Source organism: Heterodontus francisci, chromosome 45 (assembly GCF_036365525.1).
Source record: "Heterodontus francisci isolate sHetFra1 chromosome 45, sHetFra1.hap1, whole genome shotgun sequence".
Classification (NCBI taxonomy): domain Eukaryota; kingdom Metazoa; phylum Chordata; class Chondrichthyes; order Heterodontiformes; family Heterodontidae; genus Heterodontus; species Heterodontus francisci.
Window position 1 is genome coordinate 11,394,546 of NC_090415.1, and position 23,000 is coordinate 11,417,545.

A 23,000-nucleotide genomic window follows, 5' to 3' on the forward strand; every position below is an offset into this window, starting at 1 on the left:
GATTCACCCTGAGTCCCTCTATCCAGCTTTACCTGCTCTATCTGCAAAAGTGCTGAACCTTTCAGTTTTTGGTCTGCTCAAACCGAGTTCAAGGCCTGAGTAGTGAACAGAATGTCTCATTAATTCTTTGACTAAGACTATGATTGAACAGCAGGTTATGATCGACTCGGCCAAAGATTGGAAAAATTCCTGTCCATCAATATTACAACAGGGACTGCGAGGATCTCCTGGCTCAGAGTGTTTAAGGGATACAGACCTAGGCATCGGCAACTAACCCCTGAAAATCACAGCAAAGACTGTGTACATGAGGACATTTAACAACCGGGAGCTGGAACTCTATTGTCACTGTAATTGTGTGTCCGGTGTAATCGCGGTACTTCCGTGCCTGTGTCTCTTGTTTCGAATAAAATGAGGAAGAGCGCCCTCCGACATTACTCTCATTGACCTCGGGTTTTACCCGGGTAAAACAACATTTTACTGGCTGAAATTAACTCTGCAAAGTCCCAGCAAACACACCGGATCCCTCAGTCTTCCCATGTTTCTGTCGGATTGTTTTGAGAGGAGAGGCTCAATAATAACAAACACTCTGCAGAGACAGATCACAATTTGAACATCTACATTGGACTAGCTGCCAGTTTTATATGTTACATGTTGCCCCACACCTCCCCTCCCTCCCTCCCTCCCTCCACCCTAACCCCATGTTCGGCTTTTCAAATCGGACATTGATGAATGTGAAATGGGGAAAGTTCCCATTGAATTTTGAATGTTGAATTGCTGCAGAGATCTGCGCACGCGCGATATAGGCCAGTCTAATTGGATGGCAAAATGAGATGAGCGCATGCGCACCCCTTCCCCCAGCACTGCCTCTGAGCGTCATTCACTGAGTGAGCGGACGATTGTTTAAATCAGCTGCAAATGGAGACATTACAAGCCTGGGGTAAGTGAACAAACAGTATCTGCTCACAGCAGTACAACAGATTTGGGCCCGTGTCTGCCGATGTGCTCATAGATTAGCATTGATTACCGGGTACATTCAGCGGGAGTGGGGGACAGTTTGTAATGTACATTGTGGAGCAGGAACTGGTCCTGGAACATGGAGTGAGCCGGGGGGGAAGGGAGAGGTCTTTCTCAGGCAGTGTCTGGACAGGGAGAGAGAGACAGAATATGATGAACTCACTATTGAAAATCATTGCTGATTTCTCTCTCCAAACAGTAATGAATGTTATAATAAAAAGCAAAATACTGCGGATGCTGGAAATCTGAAATAAAAACAAGAAATGTTGGAAATACTCAGCAGGTCTGGCTGTATCTGTGGAGAGAGAAGCAGAGTTAACGTTTCAGGTCAGTGACCCTTCTTCAGTAATGAATGTTCCTGGTTCAGATCCAGTATCTCACTATTTATTGTTATTGGATAGTGAATAGCAGGAAAAAAATGTCTGAACAATAAAGATGCGGCAGATTTGAAGGGACCAGGTGAGAAGATTAAGGTCACTTTTTAAAACAGTGCTTACTTGTTGTCCGTTGAACAATGGAACATGGAAATAGAAATCTGGCTTACGCAAATGTCACTACTCGATCGGGTATTCCAATTCATGGAGCAGTGCGGGGCTTGGGTTGTTCCTGAATGTCACAAAATTGTTATAAAACCGCTCCAAATACCTGGCAAGTAGAAGCAGAGTTCTGCAGTACTGCTTGTGTCGTTAACTTTCCTTTTGTGATTGTTCAGAATGTTTATTGTTGAAAAGATTACATTGATCACTTTTCTGTCTTCTCACTCAGCTGTTATTCAAGTATAAGAGTTACCTTTCTTTTCCTGCAGGCAAACACTTGAAGGAACCAGAATGAAAGTTGTGATTCCTCGACAGAAGGAAACGTGCATCCAGCTCGTTCCAATACACATTAGGTACAGTATCACTCACAAAGCACACTGAGATGGTCAGGTCGTCATTTCCACTGTAACAAACAAAATAAGTAGTCAGACCCACACTGATTCCAAGGTTGAGAGACACACTATCAATCCAATAGTCAAATAGAGCAGTAGAGATAGGAGTTGTTTCTATTTCACTCCAGCTGACTGGTAGATACATCAATCACAGTCCAAAAACAGACACATTATCAGATTTGAATACACTGTGTCACCTTGGCTACAATTCAAATATCAAATCTTAAACAGAACAGACAAAATGTAACTGAATGAAAGCTACAGAATAAATCTCAATAGCACACCCCTCAATATAAACTGAGCTATAAATTACACAGCAGTCCAAACATGTCACTGAGGATCAGACAACAATATACAGGATTAATTCATTCTCTACAAACTGATGGAATTTGACATTACATATCAGGTCATGCTCTAAATTTGTAAGATCGTCATTCACAATTGCTTTTGCAGAGCTACAAATTGGATACCAAGCTGCAACTCACAAACAAGAATTGAATAAAACCTACTGCAATAAAATATTGTTAATCCTTATTTTAAATTAAACACAAGTGAACACATATTGATACATTATCGTGTTAAACAAAGCGTTGCCAACACAGTGCCTGAGATACACATTAAGTCCTGAATACAGCAGGATCTCAACTCACATACAGCACAATGACACATAGATGCAGAGTGAATCCTACAGTCAAACAGGGTGCCAGAGCCTCTCAGATCAGGAATGAATTACATATACAGACACAGTATCAGTAACTTACATATATTGAATGTGTCTATCCTGTGTGCACAGTAGAGATACTGGCAGATACAGAATGTCTCCCACACTTACATACTCCCCCATAGACAGACACATAAGGAATGCATTCCAAACACACATTCAGTACCAGAGACTGTCAAATTCAGAATAAACCCTACATTCACACACAGGACCAGAGACTGAAAGTCCAGAATGTGGCCCACATTCATATACATATCATTAACCCTTATCCAATAGGAATGTGAAGAAATGTCAAGTTGTTCACTTTGTCAGGAAGGTTAATAAGCAGTGTATTACTTAAATGGAGAATGACTACATAATTCCGAAGTGCAGAGAAATCGAAGTGTTCTCATGCATGAGTCACATGTTTAGTATACACATACAGCAAGTCATAAAGAAGACAAAGGGAATGCTATCCTTTATTATGAGAGGAATTGAAAATAAATGTAAGATGATATGCTTCAGTTATACAGGGCATTGGTGTGACCACATCTCAAATACTGTGTACAGTTCTGGTCTGCATCTTGAAGGAAGGAAGTAAATGTGTTGGAGGTGGTTCAGAGGGGTTTTACTAGATTGATACCTGGAATGACTGGGTTGTCTTAAGAGGAAAGGTTGGACAGAGTGTTTTTTTTTCACCGGAGTTTAGAAGAGTGAGGGGAGACTTGATTGAAGTATATAAGATCCTGAATGGTCTTGACAAGATGCATGTGGAAAGGATGTTTCCTGTAGTGAATGAGTTCAGAACTCGGGGGCACTGTTTTAGAATTAGGGGTCGCTATTTTAGGACAGAGATGAGGAGTTTATTTTCTCTGAGGGTTGTGTGACTTTGCAATTCTCTGCCTCAGAAGGTGGTGGTGACAGGGTCATTGAATATATTTAAGGTGGGGGTAGATCGATTCTTGTTAGGCAAGGGAATCACACATTATTGGGAGTAGATAGGAGTGTGGAATTTGAGTCAAAAACAGATCAGCTATTAACAAATTGAATGGCGGAGCAAGCTCGAGGGGCTGAATGGAATACTTCTGCTAATTCAGCAGGACTGGGGGACTGCTTGTAATATGCACTGTGAAGCAGGAACTGGTCTCGGAACATGGAGTGAGCCGGGGAAAAGGAGACGTCTTTCTCGGACAGTGTCTGGACAGGGGAAGATAGAGACAGAACATGATGAACTCCCTATTGAAAATCATTGCTGATTTCTCTCTCCAAACTGTACTGAATGTTCCTCGGTCAGATCCAATATCTCACGTATAATATAAGTTCCGAAGAAGGGTCACTGATCCGAAACATTAACTCTGCTTTTCTCTCCACAGGTGCTGCCAGACCTACTGAGTATTTCCAGCTTTTCTTGTTTTTATTTCAGATTTCCAGCATGTGCAGTATTTTGCTTTTATTCCAATATCTCACTGTTTGTTGTTATTGGATAGTGAATGGCAGAAAAAAAATGGCTGAATAATAAAGAAACGCCAGATTTCCAAAGACTGTTTATTGCAGGGATCTGGTGAGTAGAGCCAGAGCTGGCGGGCAGCCATAAAGACAGGGCTAAATTGTGGCGAGTCGAAGAGACTTAGTAGTTGGCAGGAAAAAAGACAGAGGCGCAAGGGGAGAGCCAACTGTGCAACAGCCCCAACAAACAAATTTCTCTGCAGCACCTGTGGAAGAGCCTGTCACTCCAGAATTGGCCTTTATAGCCACTCCAGGCGCTGCTTCACAAACCACTGACCACCTCCAGGCGCGTATCCATTGTCTCTCGAGATAAGGAGGCCCAAAAGAAGAAGATGGTGAGTAGATTAAGGACACTTTTTTAAACAGTTATTACATCTTGTCCATTGAACAATTGGACATGGAAATAGAACTCTGGCTTGTGCAAATGTTGCTTCTCCATTGGGTCGTCCGAGTCATTGAGCACTGCGGGGCATGGGTTGTTTCTGAATGTCACAAAATTGTTGCAAAACCGCTCCAAATACCTGGGAAACATAAGCAGAATTCTGCAGTACTGCAGTGGACTCAGACACTGACACTGCTTGTGCTGTTGACTTTCCTTTTGTGATTGTTCAGAATGATTATTATTGAAAAGATTACTTTGATCACTTTTCTGTCTTCTCTCTCAGCTGTTATTCAAGTATAAGTGTTACCTTTCTTTTCTTGCAGGCAAACACTTGAAGGAACCAGAACGATAGGCATGACTCCTCGACAGAAGGAAACATGCATCCAGCTTGTTCCAATACACAGTAGGTACAGTATCAGTCACAAAAGCACACTGACATGGTCAGGTGGTCATTTCCACTGTAATAAAACAAAAGAAGTAGTCAGACCCACACAGATCCCAAGGTCGAGAGACACATTATCAATCCAATAGTCAAACAGAGCAGTAGAGGTAGGAGTCGTTTCTATTTCACTCCAACTGACTGATAGATACATCAATTACAGTCCAAAAACACACACATTATCTGATTTAAATACACTGTGTCACCTTGGCTACAATTCAAATACCAAATCTTAAACAGAACTGACAAAATGTACCTGATCGAAAGCTACAGAATAACAGAATAACGTACCCCACAATAGAAACTGAGCTACAAATTACACACCAGTTCAAACATTTCACTAAGGGTCAGACAAAAACATACAGGATTAATTCATTTTCAACAAACTGATGGAATTTGACATTACATATCAGGTCATGTTCTAAAATTGAAAGATCATCATTCACAATTGCTTTTGCAGAGCTACAAATTGGATACCAAACTGCAACTCACAAACAAGAATTGAATAAAACCTATAGCAATAAAATATTAATCCATATTTTAAATTAAACACAAGTAAACACATATTGATACATTAACGTGTGAAACAAAGCGTTGCCAACACAATGCCTGAGATACATATGAAGTACTGGATATTCCAAAATTCTGTAGACTCTGGAGCAGCTCGTACAGATTGCAGGGTGGTAAATGTAACCCCACTATTTAAAACAAGGAGGGAGAGAAAACACAGGGAACTGCAGACCAGTGAGCCTGACATTGGTAGTGGGGAAAATGCTGGAATCTATTATAAAGGATGTGATAGCAGAACACCGAGAGTGTATTATAAAGGATGTGATAGAAGAACACCAAGAGTCTATTATAAAGGATGTGATAGCAGAACACCGAGAGTGTATTATAAAGGATGTGATAGAAGAACACCTAGAGTTTGGGCAAAGTCAGCATGGGTTTTACGAAAGGGAAGTCATGCTTAACAAATCCACTGGAGTTTTTTGAGGATGTAACTAGCAGACTAGATAAGGGAGAACTAGTGGATGTGGAGCATCTGGATTTTCAGAAGGCTTTTGACAAGGTCCCACATTAGAGGTTCGTGTGCAAAATTAAAGCACATGGGATTGGGGGTAATATACTGGCAGGGATTGGGAATTAGTTGACAGACAGGAAACAGAGTAGGAATAAATGGGACTTTTTCAGGGTGGCAGGCAGGGATCAGTGGGGTACTGCAGGGATCTGTGTTTGGGCCCCAACTATTCACAATATATCTGAATGACTTGTGTGAGGGAAGTAAATGTAACATTTCTAGGTTTGCAGATGACACAGAGCTGGGGGTGTGGTTTGGGTGGGATTGTGAGCTGTGAGGAGGATGCAAAGAGGCCCACAATGTGATTTGGACAAGGTAGGTGAGTAGGCAAATGTGTGGCAGATGAAATATAAAGTGGATAAAAGTGAGGTTATACACTTTGGTTTTAAAATCAGAAAATCAGATTATTATCTGAATGGTGATAGATTGGGAAAGGGGGAGGTGCAACGAGACCTGGGTGAAAGTAAGCATTTGGGTGCAGCAAGCAATTTGGAAGGTGAAAGTATGTTGGCCTTCATTGCAAGAGGATTTGAGTACAGGAGCAAGGATGTTTTACTGCAGTTCTACAGGGCCCTGGAGTATTGTGTTCAGTTTTGGTCTCTTTGTCTTAGGAAGTTTATTCTCACCTTGTTTCCTGGGATGGCAGGATTGACATATGAGGAGAGATTGGGTCGAATAAGCCTATATTCACTTTAGTTCAGAAGAATGAGAGGGGATCTCATAGAAACCTATCAAATTCTAGCAGGACTAATCATGCTGGATGCAGGGAGGATGTTCCCGATGGCTGGGGAGTCCAGAGCCAGGGGTCACAGTCTCAGGATACGGGGTATGCCATTTAGAACTGAGTTGAGGAGATATTTCTTCACTCAGAGGGTGTTGAACCTGTGGAATTCTCCACCGCAAAAAGGCAGTGGAGGCCAAGTTATTAGATATATTCAAGAAGGAAATAGATATATTTCTTAATGCCAAAGGGATCAACTGATATGGGGAGAATGTGGGAACAGGGCACTGAATTAGACCAACAGCCATGATCCCTATTTGAATGGCGGAACAGGCCCACAGGGTCAAATGACCTACTCCTGCTCCTATTTTCTATGTTACTATGAATACAGCAAGACCCCACACTCACATACAGCACGTAGAGACTTAGATGCAGAAAGAATCCTACACTCTAACAGAAACAGAGTCTCAGAGATTGAGAATGAATCACAAATACAGACACAGTATCAGTAACTTATATATATCGAATGAGTCCAACATGTGTGCACAGTACAGATTCAGGCAGATCTGAAAGATACAGAATAAGACAGTTCTCACATAAAACAGGTACAGATTTACTCACACTCAAAATCAGAAACTGACAGAGATAAATTGTAGACTAGGGAATTGAGAGGTAAACGTGCTGGGACCAGTGTTCTGACAAACTGCATAACGAGGGAAGCAGAGAAGGCTTTGAACGAAACGAAGGGGTAGAGGGATCAAGCTTGGGGAGGTGCAACAAATCAAGGGGCAGAGTCAAGGTAAGAGAGCAGGATAGTAATATGGGAAATGAAGACCAGTGAATGGCGGAAGGGACAGAGAGAAAAAAAACCGAATAACACAGCAACAGTCAACACGAGGTGTTTACAAAGAAAACAAAAATATAAGGCTCTGTATGTGAATGCACATAGCATTCATAACAAGGTAGAGGAACAGATAGTGCACATTGTAGTAAATAAATGTGATATAATAGCCATTACAGAGACATGGTTGCAAGATAACAATGGTTGGGTCCTGAGAAGGGGTTGCACTGTTAATCAAGGATGGCATTGGTGCAATAGTTAGAGATGAACTTGGTTCAGGAGATCAGGATGTAGAATCGGTTTGGGTGATGATGAGGAATAATCGGGGAAAGAAGTCACTAGCAGGAGTCGTGTACAGGCCACTGAGTAATAATGACAATGTAGGGTGAAGTATTCAAGAACAAATTTTGGGTGCTTGTGATAAAGGGATGGAAATAATAATGGGGATTTTATTCAACATATAAACTGAAAAAATGGGATTGGTTATAGCAGCCTGGACGAGGAGTTCATAGAATGCTTTTGAGATAGTTTCTTCAAGCAGTCTATTCTGGAACCAGGTTATATTAGATTTGGTATTGTGTAATTTGACAGGATTAATTAAGGACCTCAGTGTAAAGGCACCTGCAGGTAGTAGAACTGGGTTACTAGGCTAGGAGATAAATCAATAGAGAAGCAGTAGCAGACATTGAAGGTGATATTTCTGAATACTCAAAGGAAGTATATACCTACAGTAAAGTAAAATTCCAAGGGGAGGACCCACCATCCATTGTTAACTAAAGAAGTTAATGATAACCTCAACCTTAAAGAAAAAGCATATAATTGTGCAAAGACGAGTGGCAGGTCAGATGATTGGTCAGAATATAATGAATGGCAGAGAATGACTGAAAGGTTAATCAGGGGAAAATAAATTAGATTATGACAGCAAACTAGCTAGAAATGTAAAAATGGATAGCAAGAGTTTCCATAGGTATTTAAAAAGGAAAAGTGTAAGGAAAGTGAGTGTTGGTCCTTTAGAGAATGAGAATGGGGAGTTAATAGTAGATAATAAAGAAATGGTAGTTGAAATGAACAATTATTTGGCTTCTGTCTTCACTAGAGGATACACAAAATATTTCAGTAATAGCAGTAAATCAGGAGGTGGAAGGAAGAGAGGAACTTGGTGAAGTTACAATCACCAGGGAAGTGGTACTGAGTAAACTGATGGAGCTGCTGGCTGACAAGTCTCTGGGTCCTGATGGGCTTCATCCTCGGGTCCTTAAAGTTATGGCTGCTGAAATAGTTGATTGGTTATTTTTTCAAGATTCGCTAGATTCTAGAAAGGTTCCATCAGACTGGAAAGTAGCAAATATATCCCCTCTATTCAAGAAGGTGGGGAGGCAGAAATTGGGTAACTATAGGATAGTTAGCTTGACCCCTGATTCAGGGAAGGTGTTAGAATTGATCATTAAGGAGGCTATAGCTGGGCCTTTAGAAAAACACAAGGTCATTGGAAATGTTCAGCATGGCGATGTGAAAGGGAAATCATGGTTAACCAAAGTATTAGAGTTCTTTCAAGGAGGAAAATGCACTGGGGATAAAGGGGAGCCCATTGACATACAGTATTTGGTTTTCAAGAAGGCCTTTGTCAAGGTGTCACATGAAAGGTTATTGTGCAAAGCAGGAGTTCATGGTGTAGTGGGTAACTTAATTAGCATGGATAGAAGATTAGCTGGCTGACAGAAAACATTCTGATCGGGAGGATGTGATAAGTGGAGTAACACAGGGGTCTGTGCTGGGCCCACAACTTTTTACAATTTATATCCATAACCTAGATGAGGGGAGCAATGGCATGCCAGTTAAATTTGCAGATGACACACAGATCAGTAGGAAAGTGTGTTGTGAAGAGGACATAAGGAGGTTGCAGACCTTGATAGATGGTTGAGTGAGTGGTCAGAAATCTGGCAGATGAAGTGTAATGTGAAAAAATGTGAAGTTGTTCACTTTGTCTGGAAGATTAAAAAAACAAAGTATTACTTAAATGGAGAACAACTGCATAATTCCGAGGTGCAGAGGGATCTAGGTGTTCTGGTGCATGAGTCATGAAAAGTTAGTATGCAGGTACAGCAAGTCATCAAGAAGGAAAATGGAATACTATCCTTTATCATGAGAGGAATTGAAAATAAATGTAAGAATGTTATGCTTCAGTTATACAGGGCATTGGTGTGACCACATCTTGAATACTACGTGCAGTTTTAGTCTCCATATTTCAGGAAGGAAGTAAATGTGTTGGAGGCGTTTCACAGGAGGTTTATTAGATTGATACCTGGAATGAGTGGGTTGTCTTATGAGGAAAGGTTGGACAGACTGGGCTTTTCTTCACTGGAGTTTAGAAGAGTGAGGGGAGACTTGATTGAAGTGTATAACATCCTGAATGGTCTTGACAAGTGGATGGGGAAAGGATGTTTCCTCTTGTGGATGAGTTCAGAACTCGGGGATGCTGTTTCAGTATTAGGGGTCGCCATTTTAGGACAGAGATGAGATTTTTTTCTCTCCGAGGGTTGTGCAACTTTGGAATTCTCTGCCTCAGAAGGTGGTGGAGGTGGGGTAATTGAATATTTTTAAGGCAGGGGTAGATAGATTCTTGTTAGGCAAGGGAATCAAAGATTATCAGGCATAGATGGGAGTGTGGAATTCAACTCAGAAATTGATCAGCCATGAACAAATTGAATAGCGGAGCAAGCTCGAGCGGCTGAATGGTCTACTTCTGCTAATTCAGCAGGACTGGGGGACTGTTTGTAATATGCACTGTGAAGCAGGAACTGGTCCCGGAACATGGAGTGAGCCAGGGGAAAGGGAGACGTCTTTCTCGGGCAGTGTCTAGACAGGGAGAGAGAGACAGAATATGATGAACTCGCTTTTCAAAATCATTGCTGATTTCTCTCTCCAAACTGTAATGAATGTTCCTGGTTCGGATTCAATATCTCACTGTTTGTTGTTGTTGGATAGTGAATTGGGTGGCAGAGTGGCACAGTGACTAGCACCGCAACCTCACAGCTCCAGTGACATTGGTCCGGTTCTTCATACTGCTTGTGTGGATTTTGCAAGTTTTCCCTGTGACTGCATGGGTTTCCGCTGGGTGCTCTGGTTTCCTTCCACATGCCAAAGACTTGCAAGTTGATAGGCAAATTAGCCATTGTTAAAATAAAATGCCCCTGGTGTAGGTATGTTGTAGTAGAATAGTGGGGACTTGAGAGGGAAAAATGGGATTAATATAGGATTGGTATAAATGGGTGGTTGGTGGTCAGCATGGACTCGATGGGCTGAAGAGCTTGTTTAGGTATTGTATCTCTCGATGAATGGTGGGGGAAAAATGGCTGAATAATGAAGACACGGCAGATTTTCAAAGACTCTCTATTGCAGGATCAGGTGAGGAGATAAAGGACACTTTTTTAAACAGTTATTACTTCTTGTCCATTGAACAATTGGACATGGAAATAGAACTCTGGCTTGTGCAAATGTCACTTCTCCATTGAGTCGTCTGAGTCATTGAGCACTGCGGGGCATGGGTTGTTTCTGAATGGCACAAAATTGCTGTAAAACTGCTCCAAATACCTGGGAAACAGAAGCAGAGTGCTGCAGTACTGCAGTGGACTCAGACACTGACACTGCTTATGTGTGAACTTTCCTTTTGTGATTGCTCAGAATGATTATTATTGAAAATATTACATTGATTACTTTTGTGTTTTCTCACTCACCTGATCTTCAAGTGTAAGAGTTACCTTTTTTTTCTGCCAGGCAAACACTCGAAGGAACCAGAACAAAAGTCATGACTCATCAATAGATGGAAAAGTACCTCCAGCTCGTTCCAACACATATTAGGTACAGTATCAGTCACAAAGCACAGTGACATGGTCAGGTCATCATTTCCACTGTTACAAACAAAAGAAGTAGTCAGAACCAGACTGATCCCAAAGAGACACATTATCAATCCAATAGTCAAACAGAGCATAGAGATAGTATTTGTTTCTATTTCTCTCCAACTGACTGGTAGATACATGAATCACAGTCCAAAAACACACACATTATCTGATTTAAATACACTGTGTCGCCTTGGCTACAATTCAAATACCAAATCTTAAACAGAACAGACAAAATGTACCTGATTGAAAGCTACAGAATGAATCCCAATAACATACCCCACAATATAAACTGAACTACAAATTACACATCAGTGTAAACATGTCACTAAGGGTCAGACAAAAACATACAGGATTAGTTCATTTACTGCAAACTGATGGAATTTAACATTACATGCCAGGTCATACTCTAAAATTGAAAGATTGTCATTCACAATTGCTTTTGCAGAGATACAAATTGGATAAAAAGCTACAACTCACAAACAAGAATTGAATAAAACCTGCAGCAATAAAATATTGTTAATCCATATTTTAAATTAAACACAAGTAAACACATATTGATACATTAACGTGTGAAACAAAGAGTTGTCACCACAATGCCTGAGATACATATGAAGTACCAGATATTCCAAAATTCTGTAGACTCTGGAGCAGTTCATACAGATTGGAGGGTGGAAAATGTAACCTCACTATTTAAAACAAGGAGGGAGAGAAAAAAAAAAGGAATTTACAGACCAATAAACCTTACATCAGTAGTGGGGAAAATGCTGGAGTCTATTATTTAGGATGTGATAGTTTTACGAAAGAGAAGTCATGCTTAACAAATCCACTGGAGTTTTTTGAGGATGTAACTAGCAGACTCGATCATGGAGAACTAGTGGATGTGGTGCATTTGGATTTTCAGAAGGCTTTTGACAAGGTCCCACATAAGAGGTGAGTGTGCAAAATTAAAGCACATGGGATTGGGGGGAATATACTGGCAGGGATTGGGAATTAGTTGACAGACAGGAAACAGAGTAGGAATAAATGGGTATATTTCTGGGTGGCAGGCAGGGTCCAGTGGGGTACTGCAGGAAACTGTGCTTGTGCCCCAGCTATTCACAATATATCTTACAGACTTGGGTGAGGGAAGTAAATGTAACATTTCCAGGTTTGCAGATGACACAGAGCTGGGGGTGGGGTTTGGGGGGGGGATTGTGAGCTGTGAGGAGGATGCAAAAGGCTCCAATGTGATTTGGACAAGTTGGGTGAGTAGGCAATTGTGTGGCAGATGAAATATAAATTGGATAAAAGTGAAGTTATCCACTTTGGTTTTAAAACAGTAAAGCAGATTATTATCTGAATAGTGATAGATAGGGAAAGGGGGAGGTGCAACGAGACCTGGGTGTCCTTGTACATCAGTCGCTGAAAGCAAGCATTCAGGTGCAGCAAGCAATTAGGAAGGAAAATGGTATGTTGGTCTTCGTTGCAAGAGGATTTGAGTACAGGAGCACAGATGTCTTACTGCAGTTATACAAGGCCTTGGTGAGACTCATCTGGAGTATTTAGAGTCATAGAGTGATACAGCCCTGAACCAGGCCCTTTGGGCAACCGAGTCTGTGCTGACCAACAACCACCCATTTTTATACTAATCCTACATTAACCCCATCCGACCAACAACCACCTATTTATACCAATCCTACATTAATCCCATATTCCCTACCTCTACCCACCTTCCCTACCACCTACTTATACTCGGGGCAATTTACAATGGCCAATTTACCTATCAACCTGCAAGTCTTTGGCTGTGGGAGAAAATCAGAGCACCCAGCGGAAACCCACATGGTCACAGGAAGAACTTGCAAACTCCGCACAAGCAGTCCCCAGAACCAAACCCATGTCGCTGGAGCTGTGAGGCTGTGGTGCTAACCACTGTGCCACCGTATTGTGTGTAGTTTTGGTCTCTGTATCTGAGGAAATTTGTTATCACCTTGTTTCCTGGGATGGCAGGATTGATGTACGAGGAGAGATTGGGTCAAGTAGGCCTACATTTACTTTGGTTTAGAAGAATGAGAGGGGATCTCATAGAAACCAATAAACTTCTAAAAGGACTAATCATGCTGAATGCAGGGAGGATGTTCCCGATGGCTGGGGAGTCCAGAACCAGGGGTCACAGTCTCAGGATACGGGGTATGCAATTTAGAACTGAGATGAGGAGAAATTTCTTCACTTAGAGGATGGTAAACCGATGGAGTTGTCTACCGCAGAAGGCAGTGGAGACCAAGTCATTAGATATATTCAAGAAGGAAATAGATATATTTCTGAATGCCAAAGCGATCAACTGATATGGGGAGAATGTGGGAACAGGGCACTGAATTCGACAAATAGCCATGATCCCTATTTAAATGGTGAAGCAAGCCCTTTGGGGGCTTTCTCCTGCTCCTATTTTCTATGTTTCTATGAATGCAGCAGGATCCCACACTCACATACAGTACATAGGCACCGAGGTGCAGAATGAATCCTACACTCAAACAGAGAACAAGAGCTTCAGAGATCGAGAATGAATCACAAATACAGACACAGTATCAGTAAGTTACATATATTGAATGAGTCCAACATGTGTGCACAGTACAGATACTGGCAGATACAGAATTTCTCACACATGTACAGAATCCCCTAGAGACAAACACAAAGGGAATGAATTCCAAACGCACATTCAGTACCAGAGACTGTCAAATTCATAATGAAGCCTAAATTCACACACAGGATCAGAGACTGAAAGGTACAGAATGTGATCCACAGTCATATCATTCTCCTTATCCTTAGCCCTTATCCATGAGGTATGCGGTTGTTGCTCCACATGTGGACGAGGGCACAGGCTGCAGGGAGGATGAGAAAACTGACCACAGCACCGTGGTTCAGAGTGCCATTCAAGTGGGGGGTTTAGTAATAGGGGATAGTATAGTTCGGGGAATAGATACTGTTCTCTGCAGCAAAGACAGGGAGTCCTGAAGGCTGTGCTGTCTACCTGGTGCCAAGATTAAGGACATCTCTTCTGGACTGTAGAGGAACTTGGAGTGGGATGGGAAGGATCCAGTTGTTGTGGTCCACATAGATATCAACGCCCTAAGTAGGACTTGAAAGAGGTTCTGCTGAGGTACAAGGAACAGCTTGGGGCTAAATTAAACAACAGAACATCAAAGGTAATACTCTCCAGATTACTACCTGAGCCATGTGCAAATTGGCATAGGGTAAATAAGATTGGAGAGGTAAACGTGTGGCTCAAAGTTTGGTGTGTGAGTAATGGGTTCCAATTCATGCAGCAGTGGCACCAGTACTGGGGAAGGAGAGAGCTGTTCCATTGGGATGGGCTTCATTTGAACCATGCTGGGACCAGTGTCCTGTTGAATTGTATAACTAGGGTTGCAGATATGACTTTAAAATAATTAGTGTGGGGAAGGTTTCAATTGAAGGGAAGTTTAAAAAATCAAAAAGGAATGAGAAAGCACTGGTGCAGACTAGTGAAGAGACATATGGTAATCAAAGTGTGACAGGAAGGTGCTGAAAATATTAGCAGAAGAGTGCAGCAATAATTAAAACCAGAATGACTAATAATGGTAAAAAGTCAAAGCTTAAGGCTCTTGAACTGAATGCACCCAACATTTGGGGAAAGGTAGATGAGTTGATGGCACAAATAGAAATAAATGAATGTGACTTGATAGCTGTTACAGAGATGTAGTTGCAGGGTGACCAAGACTGGAAACTCAATATTCAACGTTCTGGAAAAATAGACAAAAAGAAGAAGCAGGTAGGATAGCTTTGTTATCAAAGGAAGGTATCAGTCCAGTGGTGAGTGGTGATATAGGTGCAATAGATCATGATGTAGAATCAGTTTGGGTGGAAATTAGAAAATAGCAAGGGGAAGAAGTCACGGGTGGGATTCGACTATAGGTCCCTTCCGTGTTGGCTCACTGTAGGACAAAGTATAAATCGGGAAATAAAGGTGCCATGTAAGAAGGGTGGCAGAATTGTTATGGGTAATTTTAATCTGCATATTGACTGGACAAATCAGATTGGCAGAGGTAACATTGAAGACAAATTTGTAGCATGCATCAGGGACTGTTACTAAGAGCAATGCATTGCAGAACCTACCCAGGAACAGGGTATTTTAGATCTAGCAATGTGTAATAAGGTAGTATTAATAAGAGATATTGTAGTTAAGAATCCTCTGGTGTGTAGTGATCACAACATGGTAGAATTTCAAATTCAGTTTGAGGGCGAGCAACTCGGGTCTCAAACCAGTGTCCTTAACTTGAAAAAGGCAATTGCAGGGGTATGAAGAAAGAGTTGTCTAAAGCGGGCTGGGAAAATAGCGTAAGGGGAAAGTCAGTGGATGAGCAGTGGCAGGCATTTAAACAGATAGTTCATAATGCTGAGCAAAAATTAATCCCAGTCAAAAAGAGAAGGATGAACCAACTGTGATTAACAAATTCAGTCAAGGAGAGTATCCAATCAAAAACTGAGGCATACAAAGCAGCAAAGACAAGTGGTAGGCCGGACAATTGGGAATTTTTTTAGGAACCAGCAGCGGATGGCTAAAAAGCTAATAAAAAGGGAGAAAAATGATTATGAAAGTAAATTGGCAAGAAATATAAAAACAAACAGCGAGAGCTTCTATGGGTATATAAAAAGAGAGTAGCTGAAGAGAGTGTGGGACTTTGGAGGATGCAACTGTAGAACTGATCACAGGGAACAGGGAAATGGCAGATAATTTAAACCAATATTTTGCATCAGTCTTCACAGTGGAGGACACTATAAACTTCCCACAGATATCAGATAATCAACGGCCTAATAGGAAGAAAGATCTTGTAACAGTCTCTGTAACGAGGGACAAAGTACCTGACAAACTAATGGGACTAAAGGCAGACAAGTCGCCAGGACCTGATGGCCTACATCCAAGAGTTTTAAACCAAGTGGCTGCAGAGGTAATGGAAACATTGGTCAAAATATTCCAGATCTCAGTGGATTCCAGGAGGGTCCTAGCAGATTGGAAAACCGTTAATGTGATGCCCTTGTTCACGAAGGGAGGGAGACAAAAAAGCAGAAAACGATAGGCCAGTCAGTCTAACATCTGTCATTGGGAAAATGCTGGAGTCCATTGTGAAGGAAGAAATAGCAGGATATTTAGAAAAGCTTAATGCAATCAAACCAAGTCAACATGGTTTTGTGAAAGGGAAATCATGTTTGATAAATTTGCCAGAGTTCTTTGATGGTATAACAAGCAGAGTTGATAAACTCTGGCGGCGCAGTGGTTAGCACCGCAGCCTCACAGCTCCAGCGACCCGGGATCAATTCTGGGTACTGCCTGTGTGGAATTTGCAAGTTCTCCCTGTGTCTGCGTGGGTTTTGTCCGGGTGCTCTGGTTTCCTCCCACAAGCCAAAAGACTTGCAGGTTGTTAGGTAAATTGGCCATTATAAATTGCCCATAGTATAGGTAGGTGGTAGGGAAATATAGAGACAGGTGGCGATGTGGTAGGAATATGGGATTAGTGTAGGGTTAGTATAAATGGGTGGTTGATGGTCGGCACAGACTCGATTGGCTGAAGGGCCTGTTTCAGTGCTGTATCTCTAAACTAAACTAAACTGGTACCGGGTGCTGTGGTGTATTTGAATTTCCGGAAAGCATTCGATAAAGAGCTACATTAATGATTATAGCACAAGACAGGAGCTCATGGGGTATTGGGGGTAATGTATTAGCATGGATTGAGGATGGGTTGACACACAGAAGACAGAGATTTGGGATTAATGGGTCTTTTTCAGGTTGGAAAGATTTAACTAGTGGAGTCCCACAAGGATCAGTCCTAGGCCCTCAATTATTTACTATCTATATGAATGACTTGGAGGAGGGGACAGATGTAATATATCCACATTTGATGACTATCCAAAAATAGGTGGGAAGACATGCTGTCATGACGACGTAAGGAATCTGCAAAGGATTTCGATGGGTTGAGTCAGTGGGCAAAACCTTGGCAGATGGAGTTTAATGTAGGAGAGTGAGAGGTCATGGACTTTGACAGGAAGAATCAAAAGGCAGATGATTATTTAAATGGAGAGAGACTCCAAAAAAGTTCAGCACAGAGGGATCTGGGTTCTTGTCCTTGAAACACAAAAGTTAGTATGCAGGTGCAGCAAGCAATTAAAAAGACAAATGGAATTTTGACCTTTATTGCCAGGGGGTTGGAGTTTAAAAATAGGATAGTCTTGTTACAACTGTACAGGGTGTTGATGAGGCCGCACATGGAGTACTGTGTACAGTTTTCACCCCATATTTAAGAAAGGCTATCCGAGCATTGGAAGCAGTTCAAAAGAGATTCACTCGGCTTATACCTGCGATGAAGGGGTTGACTTATCAAGAACAGCTACACAGGTTAGCCCTTTATTCATTACAGTATAGAAGAATGAGGGGTGACCTTATTGAAACGTATAAGATTCTGAGGGGGCTTGACAGGGTAGATACTGAGAAGATATTTCCACTAATGGGGGAATCTCGAACTGGGGGACATAATTGCAGAATAAGGGGACACTCATTTAAAACTGAGATGCAAAGGAATTTCTTCTCTCAGAGCGTAGTGAGTGTCTGGAATTCCCTACCCCAGAGAGTTGTGGAGGTGAGATTACTGAAAGTATTTTAAGAGGAGGTAGATAGATTTTCGAAATATTGGGGAGTTGAGGGCTATGAGGAGCTAGCATGAAAGAGGAGTTGAGGTCTGAGGCAGATCAGCCATGATCTTATTGAATGGCGGGGCAGGTTTGAGGGGCCGAATGGCCTGCTCTTACTCCTGTTTCTTATGTTCTTAGGTTCTGAAATAAATAACATAAGAAACAGCAGCAAGACTAGGCCATTTGACCCCCCTGCCTGCTTTCCATTCATTAAAATTATGGCTGATCTGATTGTGGTCTTAACTTCAATTTCTTGGCTTCCCCCATAACACTTTATTCCATTGTAGATCAAAAATCTGTCTGGCAGATCAGAGAATGACAGCTATATAATGCATCCCATACTCAATTACAGTACATGAAACTGATGAACACAGGGCAAATTTCATTGACATAGAGCAGTAGAGAATAAAAAGCACAATGAGAGCCACAGAATAAACAACACATTCACATACAATACCAGAGACAGAGATATTGAATGAATCTCAGGCTCACTGTCAGTGCCAGTTACTGATGAGAAATGAATTTATCCGTACACATATTCAGTTTGACAGATTGATGGGTACATAAGTATATTCATACTCACAGGGAGTAGCAGAAACTGACATACACCACATTAATCCCACCTCACACAGAGTACTGGAGCCTGAAATGATGAATTGGAACCAGATATAATCACAAAATAGATAATAAATGTTACTGAATAAAGTACACATTTACATATGTCAAACTCATTGAGTGATGGTGGTTTAATGCTGACCAAAGCTGCCTTCCAAGCTGTTGACCTCGGTTCCTTCCTGCAGGTCAGGTATCAATTCTAATACCATCCAGCTGCATTGATACCTTAATTGTTAATGTAATTTCAAAAATAAAATTGACAAAATACTCTCATCATCCATGTGCAGCTCCCATATAGCTCAGCTTCAGTTTTCTTTCAATGAGAACTATGTTAACCAAAGCACAGCCTTTAAACTGATAAATGAGTTCTCAGTCAGAAACAATGGCAAAGATCTTTGTTAAATAGAGCAAAAAAATAAAAAGGAGCCTGTAAATTTCACCAGTTAAATTGAGTTCTGGGTAATGATTGAACCCACAATGATAGACTCACAGACCAGAAACTGACAAGGACAGAGTTCAAGCTACACACAGATATATCTAAGGCTGCAAAAAACAGACTAAGATGTTTCTCACAGAAAAGAACAAAAGAACTAAGAGCAGGAGTAGGCAATTCAGCCCCTCAAACCTGCTCCACCATTCAATATGATCATGGCTGATCTCATTTCGGCCTCAACTCCACTTTCCTGCCCGTTCTCCATAAACCTTCAACACATTATTAATTGAAAATCTGACCATCTTCTCCTTAAATTTACTCAACGTCCCGTCATCCACCACACTCTGGGGTAGTGAATTCCACAGTCTCACGACCCTTTGAGAGAAGTAATTTCTCCTCACCTCTGTTTTAACTCTGCGACCCCTTGTTCTGAAACTATAACCTCTCGTTCCAGTTTGCATCACAAGAGGAAACATCCTCTCTGTCTACTTTCTCAATCCCCTTAATCATCTTATATACCTCAATTAGATTTCCCCTCATTCTTCTAAACACTAAAGACCAAAGGCCTAAACTGCTCAATCTCTCTTCATAAGACAAACCCCTCATCTCTGCAATCAATTTAGTGAACCTCATCTGAACTGCCTCCAATGCAACTACATCCCTCCTCAAGTAAGAGGACCAAAACTATACTTAATACTCCAAGTGTTGTCTCACTAATACCTTGTACAGTTGCAGCAACACTTCCCTACTTCTATACTCTTTTCCTTTCGCAATGAATGCCAAAATTCCATTTGGGTTCCTTAATACCTGCTGCATCTGCATACCAGTTTTCTGCAATTCACGCACGAGAACGCCAACATGTCTCTGTTCCAAAGCACTCTGACGTTTCTCTCCATTTAGATTATAATTTGATTTTCTATTCTTCTGACCAAAATGGATAACCTCACACTTATCCACGTGAAACTCCATCTGCCACATTTTGGCCCATTCACTTAAGCTATCCATATCCATTCGTAAATTTCTTATTTATTTATTGCAACTTACTATCCAACCTGTTTTCATGTCATCAGCAAATTTGGCTATAGTGCCTTCTGTCCCTGCATCCAAGTCATTAATATAGATTGTAAATAGTTGGGTCCCAAGGACCGAACCCTGTGACACTCCACTAGTTATATCTTGCCAACCAGAAAAAGACCCATTTATACTGAACCTCTGTTTTCTGTTGATTAGCCAATCCTCTATCCAAGCCCATAAATTGGCCCTAACCACATGTGATCTTTCCTTTTGTTCGGCACCTTATCCAATGCTTTCTGGAAGTCCAGATGTACTACATCTACAGGATCCCGATTATCCACTTTGCTTGTTACATGTTCGAAGAACTCTAGCAAATTAGTAAAAACACGACTTACCCTTCATAAAACCATGCTGACTCAGATGTATTGCGTTTTGACTTTCTAAATGACCTGTTATTACATTCTTAATAATGGATTCTAACAATTTCCCAATATAGATGGATGTGAAACTAACTGGTCTATAGTTTCCTACTTTCTGCCTTCCTCCCTTTTTGAAGAAGGGCGATATATTGGCATTTTTCCAATCCACTGGAACCTTTCCTGCATCCAGGGAATTTTGAAATATTATAACCAATGGATCCACTATCTTGCTGCAACTTCCTTTAAGACCCTAGGAAGAAGGCTATCATGACCTGGGGACTTGTCTACCTTCAATCCTAATGGTTTACAGAGTATTTTTTTCCTAGTGATGATGATTGTTTTAAGTTCTTCCCTTTCTATAAACTCTGCATTACCTGTAACAGACAGGAGCAGGAAAAAAAAAACTGCACTCACAATCAGATACAGACAAATTACAGGTTAGGGATTGAGAGATATAGAGTGAAACTTACATTTGCATCCCAGAAACTGAATGATACAGCAAAATAGACAAGAAAACAACACTCACCTGTGAGAGCAGAGTAAAATTATACAAACATACCAGAAAGAGAGAAGCATGAAGCAAACCCCACACACACTGCAGAAACTGATAGGTAAAGATCAATACTGTAAGGCACAAAGGAATTAAAGGTTCAAACGCACACTCACATTTCAGCGGCAGACAAATATCGAGTAAATCCCATACTCCCATAGCAGAAACTGACAAACACGAAGTGAAAACTACACACATACCAGAAACTGACAGGTACAGAACAGAATACATATTTAAATACCAGAAAATAAAACCAACATTCACACACCACAGAATGACAGGTACAGTGTAAACCCCACATCATACTCCAAAAACTGACAGATACAGACTAAATCAATACTCCCGTACCAGAAACTGTCAGGTACAATGGCGATCACTGGACGATATTTAGTTTGTAGGGCAGGGAATTAATAAGTGACACAATGTTTGAACCGGTTGGTGAACGTGCTTGTTTGAGAACTCAAAGTTAACTTGGCTGAAATTTGAACAGTTGGTATTGAAATCACTTCAGCAAATAGATTATTTCAGAGAGGCTGTCAGTGGATCTTAAAAGAGCCGTTGTGCTTGGTGCTTTATTTCTGTACATTGTGGAGATCTACAAGGAGCTGTTGTGCTTGGTCACTGCCTTTGTCCCTTTCGACATGGTGGACTTGGCAAGCTCCCCAGGCAGCAACAGGTCCATCGCAATAGAGACGTGCATACAAAAACCGTAAGGAGCAAATGATTGTGGCTGGTGCCATCTTCTGGCCGAAAGTGAGTTGTGCAACGAGAGAACCATTCATTTGTATCTATTTTAATTGGAGAGAAATAACAGAGTGTGGTGATGACACATTCAATGGAGCCCTTCCAAAGAGAATTGGATAATGATATGAAGAGTAAATCAAAATTACCAAGCTATGGAGAAAAGGCCGTGGAGTGGGACTAGGTGAGATACTCTTGCAGAAACCTGGCCCAGACAGAATGGGCCGAATGTCCTCTTTCTGTGATGCAACCATTCAATGATTCTATCCTTCAATGGTAACATAAACGTGGTAATGAAAACAAAGTGCAGGATATACCCATCAGGGCTGGCAGCACCTGCAGAGAGAGCAACAGATTTAACGTTTCAGGTCTGTGATCTTACATCAGAGTATTTACATTACATTCTGTTTTTATTTCAGATTTCCAGCATCCACAGTATTTTGTTTTTGATGAACATAAACTAAAAGTTTCAGATTAAAATGCTTGCAAAGCATTTGATTAATCAGAAGGCTATTGTGTGTAGTTGCTCCATAAATGAAGCCTGAGGGGCCTGTTTCCAGAAGCAATCTTGTTATAGTGGTGAGCAAAGCTGCTTTCCAAGCAGTTGAGTTAGTTTTGATTCCTGGCCATCACAATGACCATCTTTATTGCCCTGTTGAATGTCAGGCTTTAATTCTGGAACTTGAATTAAACTATCTAAAAATGTCAGAGCAATTGATAAAATTCTCATCATCTATGCAGTTCTCACATAAAATGGACCTGTGGGTTCTTTTTATGGCTACTATATATTGAAAAAGTCTTTAAAATAATCATGTTACAGTTTCAAACAAATAGTAAACATACAGATATTTCCAGCACAGAAGGAAGCCATTGGGCCCATCGACTCCATGCCAGCTCTCCATAGATGAATCCAGTCACACTCATTTCCCCACACGATCCTTGTAGCTCTGCAAGTTTATTTCCTTCAGATGCTATCCCAATATCCTCGACGTCATTAACTGCCTCAGCTTCTTCCACCCTTGTG

The 23,000-nt window shown here is 41.2% G+C and overlaps 1 long non-coding RNA gene across 1 annotated transcript; it reads left to right on the forward strand.

Moving 5' to 3' along the window:
- The first annotated feature begins 873 nt into the window (after positions 1–873).
- On the forward strand, positions 874–22,678 carry LOC137356472 (uncharacterized). The gene is made up of 6 exons (XR_010971080.1): positions 874–937; positions 1,214–1,341; positions 1,820–1,903; positions 4,854–4,933; positions 11,384–11,467; positions 22,396–22,678. It is a non-coding gene; the product is annotated as an uncharacterized lncRNA (long non-coding RNA).
- Positions 22,679–23,000: the final 322 nt, after the last annotated feature.